This window comes from Clupea harengus, chromosome 18, assembly GCF_900700415.2.
Source record: "Clupea harengus chromosome 18, Ch_v2.0.2, whole genome shotgun sequence".
In the NCBI taxonomy this organism is placed as follows: Eukaryota; Metazoa; Chordata; class Actinopteri; order Clupeiformes; family Clupeidae; genus Clupea; species Clupea harengus.
Window position 1 is genome coordinate 3,914,745 of NC_045169.1, and position 7,500 is coordinate 3,922,244.

Genomic DNA, 7,500 nt, shown 5'->3' on the forward strand with positions numbered 1-7,500 from the left:
GAGAATTAACAAGCACACACACACACACACATACACACACACACGCACAGGCACGGAAACACACACACCCACACACATATATGTGTGGGGGTGGGGGGTATAATATATATATTATATATATAATCACTATGGGTACAAACTGGCAGCTGGCTATGTTTTCAGTCATGGCATAATAAAAGTAATCAGACCAATCTGAGGCTCCAGATACCTAAAAAAGAGAAAATAAATCACTAAGGGCTATCATCCTGATTCAGTTAAGAGTAATGATCACACCATTGCCAACAACCCTTATTGATAAGACCCCTCCATCTGATCCGTATCTAGTCTCTGGTGTAAAGTGGACACAGTGACCCTGGCATCTGACATAGTGTAAAATGCATTCACATCAGATGCAATGGCTATCTCTAGCCTGGTGTTGAATATGCGTGGTGGTGGAGACTGTATTTTAATGGTGCGTCTGTCCAGTGCGACCATGAATATGGAGTATGTCTGAAGGCATAGGTGACTGAAGAGAGAGATAGAGAGACAGAGAGTAGGAAAGATAAAGGGACAGAGAGAGAGGGAGAGAGAGAGAGAGAGAGAGAGAGAGAAAGAATGTTGCATTTCCTTGCTGTTCTCAGAGACGTGGGCCCTTGCCTTCCATTTAGGCCGTCTCTTATCTCCTCCTCCGCCTGACAGCACTATTACCTTAGCTCACCTCCGCCAAGGTGACGGCCCGCACGGACTGCATGCAGGATGGAGTGCCCCCCACCTCCCCCACGCCAAACTAAAGATGGCCGCCACTCAGCAGCACCAGCAGTGGCAGCACCAGCAGCGGCAGCAGTGGCAGTAGGAGGAGACACATGCTCCCCGTCCACTCCGACTGTAGATCACTGCTGAACAAGACGGCAATAACACCCAGTTACAGCTTCAGCCATCGATTGGTTCACGCGAGCACAATAAAGAAATGTGACCCATTGTGGCTGGGGATCTGTGTCTGTGGCAGATTAACTCGTAAAACAAAGTCTGATTCGATCAAGTGGATTGGGTAACTGCGGGCCCGCGTCCGGGATGTCACGATTATAGCCCGCGCCGGACCGGAGTCTGGAGGATGAGAGTCACAAAGAGGAAAGAGTCTATCCAATTACACTGGAATGGTTTCTCTTTGATAACTGTTCTTGGAAAAGTTGCAATGCTGTAAAAGCACAACAACCGTTGTACAACTTTGTGCTCAGTGTTGTTTTAAATATCTATAAATTACTATCCATAGAGACAGTCTACAAAAACGGTAGTTCACATTTACTGTAATTATTACACATGTTAAGTTCTATTTCTGCTTTTTATTAAGTGACCTTAATAAAACAGAATATAGAAGGTATGGTTGCCATGCAACTGAACAAGTGATCCTTCTTCCTTCTTGTGTGAAAGAGATTGGACATGTGATATTCATACACCATCGGCATTAACTGGCATTAGAGCGTTGACGTCAGTGCTTCCTCCCTGTCTCTAAGAGCGAGTGGGCTTGATGGATGTTTTTAGCCACACAACTGTTTCAGCAACGTGATACAACCACAAATGTCCACGTTAGATTCAGACTCAGTAATTTATGAACCACTATTTAGCAGTCAAGTTCCATTATGTGGACTTAATTGAACAGCTTTATGAGTTTGTTCCAATTTCTTTAATAGGCCACTGGCTATCTTAAACGCCACTACCTCCTTGGGTAAGGTGGGTGGTCGCCTCATTACTGTGCTGCTGTGTAAACAACCATGAGAATAATAAAAACCTTTACAAGAGAAGGCATAGTAAAGAGGAGTAAGCCCCTTACTCCTCTGGAAAAGCTGCATATCCTCATTAAGTCCCATTAATGTGGTACATTAATGTTATAAAACACAAGATCACCTATCTTTTTCTACCAGACAAGGGGCTGGATTAGGAGAAGAAGTAATCAGGATTTTCCTATTTTCCTAATCCTAATTTAAATATAAATACTAATTTACAGATTTAGCTCATTGAACAGTGTATGGGGATTTTCCTCAGTGTTCTTAAGGGTAAGTCTTTATGGGAACTATTTGCTACAGAAAATTACACCCCCATCGCCACCTACATCCCCGCCCCTACATCCCCGCCCCTACACCAAGATCAAGTGTGCAGTTCTCACCAGCACCTTATTCCCTCTAAAACCTTCACCAAAAGGATCTCTCTCTCCTCTCTCACCTTTACAGTTCATCTCTCCATCTGTTCCATTCTGTCTCTCTCTCTCCTTCTCTCTAGTCTTCTTCTCCTGTCCTCTCTCTTCTGAGAGCACTCTGAACATGATCCAATCTACAATACTGACCAGAGGGCCAAACATCAGCATTATCAGAGGAATTCTCTCTGTTCTCCTCGCAACAAAAGACTTATATTGTTTATAATAGCAACCCCCACAAAGGGCTCTCACACATCTGGCTTACTCTGTCACACCGCCGGGGAAGGAGAAGACAGTTCCTGCATTGTGTATGCATCCCCCACCAACTGAGGCACAGGTTGATCTTAGAATGACTATAGTTCTATAGATCTTTAAATGTAAAACATATGTTTAGTTTTAAATTGATCCTAACAATATGGGCAGTAGTCTGATCATGGTTTCGTAACAATCTAAAGTACCTGCACATGATTTCACTACTCCAGTTCTACACACTAACCACCCTCCCTGACACCTGTATATTCAGCTCCAGTCAGCTAGCTGACTTGGCCTAAAGGGGGTTGCTATTGGTTTTGGTGGCAGACGCATAGAATGGGTTTGAAGATAAAACCAGATATCTTTGGGCTGTCTCCCTATCTTTCTCTTTTGGAACTCTCTTGCTTGCTCTTGTCTTGGCTCTCTCTCTCTCTCTCTCTCTCTCTCTCTCTCTCTCTCTCCCTCTCTCTCCCTCTCTCTATCTCTGTCTTTATTTCTCCTCTACCCCTCCCCATCTCATCTCTTTATCTCATTGAGGTTTGCGTTTCATTTCTTTATTTGATGCATTCAGGTTTTATCAGGTTTATGTGGTCATTTAAGTATATTTGTTTTTGCTTTACATACAGTTTGACTGTTACATTTAAGTTGGCCATTTATTGCATTAATAAACAGTTTATTCATCAGATAACTCCTTGTGTGCCGTGCCATTGTGTGACTAGCTTCTATACTGCCTGGTAATATTGGAGGTCATTTCATAATTGATCACTCGTGTGCTCTCTTCTGTCCCATAAAGTTCAGTCCTTAAACCTTCCAGTCTGGTGTTTTTCCATCGATTTTGGTAACATTTTTGGCTGCCAGGCACCTCTCATCTGTGGTCCTCTCGTTCTTCGTCCTCTTCTCTCCTCTCGTCTCCTTCGACTCGTTGTATTTCATCCTCTTCTCTCCTCTCGTCTCCTTCGACTCATTGTATTTCATCCTCTTCTCTCCTCTCGTCTCCTTCGACTCATTGTGTTTCATCCTCTTCTCTCCTCTCGTCTCCTTCGACTCATTGTATTTCATCCTCTTCTCTTCTCTGCTCTCGTCTCCTTCGACTCATTGTATTTCATCCTCTTCTCTCCTCTCGTCTCCTTCGACTCATTGGCCTGGCAGGCTCCTCCGACATTCGCGCTGAATCTCGAGCAGAGCCCCACGCTCATGTGATTCACACGCTCGGCTGCCAGGCCCTCCGCTCGGCTGCAGTTATCCAGCCGCTCGCCCAGCGCTGCCCCCTCCCCAGACCGACTCCATCTCCAGCTCCAGCGCTGCCCCCTCCCCAGACCGACTCCAACTCCAGCTCCAGCGCTGCCCCCTCCCCAGACCGACTCCAACTCCAGCTCCAGCGCTGCCCCCTCCCCAGACCGACTCCAACTCCAGCTCCAGCGCTGCCCCCTCCCCAGACCGACTCCAACTCCAGCTCCAGCGCTGCCCCCTCCCCAGACCGACTCCAGCTCCAGCTCCAGCTCCATCTCCAGCTCCAGCTTCTCCTCGCTCCCCCTCTCCGTACTCGGCCCCACCGTCTGATGTCCATGGTCCCTGGCCACTTTAGTCCAGAGTGATCCTCTTGAAGCCATGTGGCCCCAGTTTCACTGCTGCTGGACATCGACGGCCCCCTCAGCAGTCTCTTCAGCCAGGGCCAACTCTGCTGCTTGCCAGCCTGGTGTGAGTGTTAATCCAGCCCGGAGTTCATTTGCATAGCCAAAAGGCCTCCACAAACCACGGCTTGGTCCAGCAATGAATAGGAAACGGATACAGTGAAAAGCAGGGCTCTTTCTCGTACGAATCTCTCCCAGCTATACTTGACAGTTTAACGATATTGGATGTTTTCAGATGGTTCAGATATCTGCAAGGCTGCACGTTCCTCTTGAGACCTGGGGTGTGGATGGGTGAGATGGGGGGAGGAAAAATCAATGTCTCTCTGTAAGTCAAACCCATGTGTGTTGCGGAGCGGGGATGGGGGCAGGGGGATTGGGGGGGGGTAGGGGGATCATGAACTTCACTTTTAGTGCTGATGAATGCGGCGGACGGACGGCGGCGCTGATAATGAAATTGTTGGGAACGTGCAATTTATGTGTCGATGAGTTAACTTAAGCGGGTCCCACCCGGCGGACTCCCTCTGGCCATTGTCAGCCTGAACCCATTAGTACATTCACAGAGCAACATTAACCTTTATCGCTCGCGCCCACAGACATCCCATCAGCGTTCCACGTCTCCCTGCCCCCGACGCTTTTAAAAAATGCCGCTCATTTATAAAATGGATCGTTACCCGGGTATATATTTAATATCGGCGTGCATTTCGAAAATATGGATGTAGGAAAAGTCCATCATTTTTCCAGGTCTGCAGCCGTAGTGGTGAATTATCGCCCCTCTGATGGGCACTCGCTCATGCCCTCACTTCCCCTTGTCCCGTGTTGAAGCACATACGGTCGGGCAACAGACGACCCCATGACTCCAAGATAGTTCCCTGTAGTGGGACAATTAAACTACGGCTTAGCAGAGTTCTCACGTACGAGAGAAAGAGGGACAGAATGGTAGAGAGACAGTCTGACATCAACCTATGATGCTTAGCCTAGTGTTTATATTTCACCTTTTTCTATCGGGGTACGGGTGTGTGCATGTGCTTATGCCTTAATACTGTATATTCAAATGAACTGTAATGTGACAAACACTGTTACATTACAAAGTGTATTGTTTTTATTGTTATTTGTCAGCAACACCGTATCTACGCAGTCGTGCTAATAAACAAACTGTGAATTTGAGTAAGAGAGAGAACAAGAATAAGAATGAGAAAGCACCTGTAACAACAATCACAGAGGCCTTCATGTTAGACGGACTCCATTTTGTTTCTGTTTACAGCAAGAGCCTGTGGCACTGCTGTCCGGATGACCACTCCGGACATCCTATGGCCTCGAAATACACGTTTTAACGCATATGGCCTGTGTTCTGGCGTTTTAATGGAGAGGCAGAAAGGAAGATGAGTTTGAGGAAAAGAAACGTGGCGTCGACACGCAGCCCTTTTCAAGGCTTCTTCATCCCGCCGGTGACTGACAGCATTGCTGTTGATCTATTTAGTTGGCAAACACGGAACAAAATCAAGCAGCTGTCAAACAAGCACACGCTGAATAATTGATGTCTTTTCTGCACAGACTTCACTCTTCGTAACAAGTTAGACTCTCTTTTTGAGGAGGAGGAGGAGGAGGAGGAGGAGGAGGAGGAGGAGGCGCAGTGATGGGGAGTGTAAAGGCACGGGCAGATAAATGGATATGGAGACGGGAGCGTGCTTTAGGAGGTGAGAGAGTGCTTCCCGGGCTTCAGGTGGGAAGACCGAGTTTAATGAGGTTGTTTTGTGGAGATGCATGAATGTGTGGGTGAGCAGAGGGGTGTTTTTGTCTGTTTTGCATGAGGACATGTATGTGTGTGTGTGTGTGTGTGTGTGTGTGTGTGTGTGTGTGTGTGTGTGTGTGTGTGTGTGTGTGTGTGTGTGTGTGTGTGTATATGTGTGCAGGCATGAGTTTGTCTATATGTTTTTTTTGTGTGTGTGTTTTTGTTTGTGTGTGTGGTTGTTCACTTTTGAGTACTCCTATGTGTGTGTGTCCATGCGTCTATACTTGTTTTTGTGCACTCAGGCATGTGTGTACTGTGTGTGTCAGTCCATCTACTTTGTGCATTTGTGTGTGTGTTTGTGTGTGTGTGTGTGTGTGTGTGTGTGTGTGTGTGTGTGTGTGTGTGTATATAATTATTTGTGTGTATGTCGGTGTCTTTGTGTACTGTATCTACCAGTATAAAGTATGTGTGTGTGGCTGTGCTTGCACTTGTTTGTGTGTGTGTGTGTGTGTGTGTGTGTGTGTGTGTGTGTGTGTGTGTGTGTGTGTGTGCCTGCTCCCTAATGAAGGTATGCATAATAAAATGCGAGTGCTCGGCTCCACAGCTCTCCTCTGCTCCCCCCGACTCTGCCTGATTGAAAATGGAACAGCTGTGATGATTTAATTTACATGTTAATAACCAAAAGGCCTTCAGAAAATCGTCCAATAAACGCCTTTTTATTGCGACTCACATCTCTGGCAATGCGGGGCAGGGAGAGGGGGGTGGGGTGGGGTTTGATGGGGGGGTGGGGCGTCTGTGTGGGGGGAGAGTCTGTAATTAATTGTTTTAAGCGATTCTATTAAAACAAAAATGATCTGCTGATGTGCATTGAATGAGCACTGGCCTGCTCCTGGCAGAAAGTGTGGGTGTGTGCATGTGTGTGATGTGTGTGTGTGCATGTGTGTGATGTGTGTGTGTGCATGTGTGTGATGTGTGTGTGTGCATGTGTGTGGTGTGTGCGTGTGTACAAAAGTAACTAGAAGGACAATGTGCTTGGGCATAACTTTTGGTATATCTCAGATGTCTACATTCAAAAAGAAAAGTCTCTCTGTCTTCGATAAATCCCACTGAGCTAGCTTAGGCACCAACCTTGCAGCTGTTATCAAACACACTTTATCTTAGTGAAAGTTTCATTTTAAATTAGGGGGTAAGGGAAAAACCTCCAAATGGGACATTAAACAGATACCAAATATATGTAGAAAGATGGGTAGTATACTGTATCTTCCATCTCATATAGAACCTTCGTCTATACAAATCGTTTGGAAATGCAGGCCAGAAAATAAGGTCATGGAGTTTGGGTGTGAAAGCTTTCTTTTGAATGTAGAAGGACATTAAGCAACTTTCTTAGTCTAGAGTGAGATTCATGTGATCTGCAGTACGGTCTGTGGTTAACATAAAAGAAATCTGGTCTAATTTGAGGACTGCAATTGATTATGCATTTTTATTTTGTAGGACTGTCGCACAATCACAATTCCCCTCAGAATGAATGGCTAGGGATTGCTGTGGTCGACAGAGGAAATTGTATGTTTGTCAGAAATATGGGCTGACAAACACATAAAGACACAGATGGAGGACACGCATGAGAAAGGAGGGGTTCCTCTCCTCCACATGCTGTGTTGTGTAATGTTCAGACGGTGTTTTGCGAGTGACACCACATAACTACCAATGTGAGTGTTATTTGT